Genomic DNA, 4059 nt, shown 5'->3' with positions numbered 1-4059 from the left:
CAAATATTTGTACACATTATCTTGCATGAATTTCGCAACAGCTCTTATGGCTAAACTAACATTGAATTACTCCCATTGCACGGATGAGGAACGTGAAGCACAAAAAAGGACAACTGGTCCCTGGCCACACAAACCAGGAAGTTGCTGAGTCGGGTTTTGAACTTGACATCTGGCTTCAGAGTGCACATTTGTTCCCTATGCTATGCAGGAGGTGGGAACTTCGGGACCTAGACACTCTGTTCTCAATTCAGGAGCCTTCAACCCTCCTCTGAGATTTCATACGCTGCCTACTCAGAATTTCCCAGAACTGATTTCTGGCCAGTGGGCAATCCAGGCCCTGAATGTCTCCTGCACACCCTCTAGCTTTCCACCTGGAATGTGTTCACTGCTCACCAGCAACTCCCACCCTCCCTTCACCCCCTCAGAAAGGAGGTAATGAGAGGCAACTGGGAAATTGGCTAATCCCGGTTTCAAAAATATTTGGTAGAAGAGACTCTTGAAGGTGACTTGTAAAGTGAAGACCTGGGTAAATTTGAAGATTTCAGTTATCCATCCATTACTTTTTCACTGGAGGCCCCAGGTGCAATGGGCTTCAGGGCCACAGACTCTAAACTTGACTGTGAGACTGTCTCAGTATATTTTCTTAAGAGAGTATCCTTTGTTTTCTTCATAGTTTCAAAGGGTTTCACTAAAAAAAGGTCTAAAATCATTATTGTCTTTGTTATTCAAATGTGTGGATAAATAAAAATGTACTGTGGACCTGGCCAGTGTGGCTCAGTTGGTTGGAGCATTGTCTGTACACGGAAAGGTCAAGAGTATGATTCCAGTGGGGGCATAGACCCAGGTTGCAGATTCTATCTCAGTCAGGGTGCATATGGGAGACAACTGATCAATATTTCTCTCTCACATTGATGTTTCTCTCTCTCTCCTTCCTCTTCCTCTACTATCAGTGAAATCTTATCCTCCAGTGAAGATTAAAAAGTAATAACAATTTATTATGAAATAGGCTACTTGGTGGCAAATAAAAACCATTTAGGGTAGCATAATAAGTTTCCTTCTGTTTACTACCAGAAGTCAATAAAGCATGTTAGAAAACACCTTGAACTTGGAATCAGAAGACATCAGTTCTCATGCCAGCTCAGCCGTTGACCAGCTGCGTCCCAAGGATAATCTGGTATTTATCAGTCTCCGCTGGCTTATCTGTAGAAGGAGTATAACAAGATGCTCCTTGCCTGCTGAATGCAATGGGCTCGTTGTGGGCCTAGAGATACAAGAGTGTCTTGTGAAAGTGCTTTAACCCTAGAAAGTGTCCGTTTATACACAATGTTTTCCTAAGATCTGGAGAGTGAGCTGGAGGATGAGCAGTCATCTTGCCTGGCCGAACACACCACAGATCTTTTCCTTCCATGAAAGACGGGCATTGGGATGAAAGCGAAGGCGCGCACTTGTCCTTTCTTAGGTTGGAAGTTGGGAAGTATTGCTGCTTTCTTAGGCTGCAAGGACTCTGAATCCCTGAGAAGCTCCAAAAGCCATGATTTGTCACTGCAGAGAGGAGAGCCTCGGGGCCAAATGAGGGCATGGCAGGGGTGTGAAAGGTTTCAGAGTCTCCTTCAGCTTCTCACGGAGTCCGTCCGCGTGGCCGTCTCCGTCTCAGGTTATGACTCAGGCCGACCTTGCAGGAATAGTACGGAGTCAGTGCCAGGGCTGAGCCTAGCCTTGTCCAGAAATGTTTACCAAACTCAGGCTCCCCCAGGGAGAGCCTCAACCTCCAGATTAACCCTCATTCATCTCAATGGCCCTAAAGCCCGGTGATCTCTCACGCCCTGTTGAGAACCCCCTCGCAGACCCCATTATGCTCTACAGGAGCCTCTCTATGAAATAATTTATATTCTTTGGTCTGGTGGCTTTGTATCGCTGAGCCTAATGACTGTTTCTATTTATTTTTCAGATGCTTAATTACAGTGGAACACTTCAACACCATTAAATTAAAACAAGCTACCAGCTCGTTTTTGATTGTGGCCTGGCTCACTTCCAAATGACGTTTAGGGCAATATCAGATATTTAATTGACACCACACATTTTGCTAACTTCAGAGCAAAATGGGAACATGCCTTCCACAAGTCGGTCTGTGAACGAGGAATGCTTCCTCTGGGGAGGGAGCTCGGGCAGCATGTCTCATCTGCTAATGAGTTTTCAGTGTTTCGAGGAGACCAGAGTCCCTTTTCTTGGGGCCTAATGACTTTCCAATTTGGTGTTCCTAAGAACCGCTTATATTGCATTTTGTGAAAACTAATGAAATTATATATTTCTTGTAATCATGGTCTTGTTTACGCGGCCATGTGACCGAGCCTATTATTCAGACTTAGCAACTGAGCAGACAGGCACTGATCCCCTGCCTTTTGTTGTGGAAAGTAAGTTTTGTAGGTGCCACGAAACCCTGCAACACAGGTACGTGTGTTTGAAAGGAGCTAAAGGCAACATCAGGCCATGTAAGATAATATTCCTTGGCAATGGATGTTAAGAGTTAGTTTGTGTCTTTACTACATCAGTCATATGGCTATTGTTTGCATCTGACAGTTTTTCTTTTAAGATTAATGTGCTTATGAAAACCTTGTGCGTTCCTCTACGCGGCAAGCTTGAAATCCATCAGCATTACCATCGGAATGACACAATGCTGGGAGAGCAAACCAAATGACAAACAGAATCTGGTTTTCAGAGGCCAGTGTGTGTTGAGGAGAAATGATCTGAAGCCAAATCTGGCCTCCGTCCAGAAATTCCTCCCGCTGCACTGTTGGCACAGCCCACGGAAGGGAGGTGCTGGTGGGGAGGGGGCAGCGGAACGTGGAAGGGGGACAGCACCGCAGGGAGACGGGAGTCAGGAAGGAAGCAGGATTGATTGAAAAATGTGGTCTTGATAGAAAACGATCGTCATGTGTAAAAAGCAAGTCGCGGAGAAAAACTTTGTGAAAAATGGGGCTTTTTCTGGATCATTAGGGAAAGTCGTTTCCAACATCCCCATTTAACATGAAGTTGGTGATGTGCAGTTGAAATACATGATGAGGAAGTTCACCATCTGGTTGGATTTGAGAAGCAAGAACAGAAAGGGGGACAGTGGCTTGGGGGAGGAGAAGGGTGGAGGACTCCGATTGTGTAAGGAGCCCTCACACTCTGCACAGGCGCATGAGCTGGGGAGAGGAGGGAGAGAAACATGGCTTGGTCTCCAGGCAGAGAGGAAATCAAATCCATGCCCAGCTTGGGAAATCAGGGTGATGTCTGTGGCGGCAGGAGATGCGGGAGGAACAACCATAAAAGACAGAAAATGGAGGCCAGGCCAGGCAGACAGAAGGGTAGGTGGGGGGCTGGGGAGGGCCCGCCCGGGGTCCCAGGTGACAGCCCACTAAGCTGAGAAGGATGAAGAGCCTCCTCACCCAGCCACCCACGTCCTGCCGGCTACCATCTTGCTTGACCTCAGTTTCACTTCGCCTCAGCTCGTCCAGATCCACTTTCTCGGCTCAGAAAGTGGGTGGCCAGAAAAGATGAGAACAGTGCTTCGGAGCTTCCCCGATTTGCAGCCTTCTTGAGTCGCAAATCACTTCCAAATGCAGCAGCCCAGCGAGCGGAGCGCCAAGAGATTGCGCCGCCTGCAGCCACTGCGCGTTCCAGATGTGATGGATTGGTGGGACCGAAGGCAGCCCGGCCAGCGGAGCCGGCCAGGGGCTGTCACTGCCTGGGGGCGAGAGCACGCTGTGCGGGGGAGAGGCCGGCTTTTCACACCCTCGGCCCAGGCCGCACACGCCCTCCTGCATGGACAGTTTCCCAGGGGTGTTGCCTGGCGTCTGGCTTGGGCGAAGTTGTGGGAGCCCAAGTGTCTGAACCAGGCGGTAGATCCAAGCGGGAGGAAGACGGAAGTGACAGGAGGACTAACCAGACAGAGAAGCCCGTCGGCTGCCTGGGATCCATTCCGAGATATCACATGTGGGAAGCCCTGCTCAGCGCCAGGCCTCAGACGAGTGTGTATGAGCGCGGTTCCCACTGGCTGCCGAGAAGGGATTTCTCTAC

The sequence above is a fragment of the Myotis lucifugus genome, unplaced genomic scaffold (genome assembly GCF_000147115.1).
Source record: "Myotis lucifugus unplaced genomic scaffold, Myoluc2.0 scaffold_205, whole genome shotgun sequence".
In the NCBI taxonomy this organism is placed as follows: Eukaryota; Metazoa; Chordata; class Mammalia; order Chiroptera; family Vespertilionidae; genus Myotis; species Myotis lucifugus.
This window is presented reverse-complemented; position numbering follows the sequence as displayed.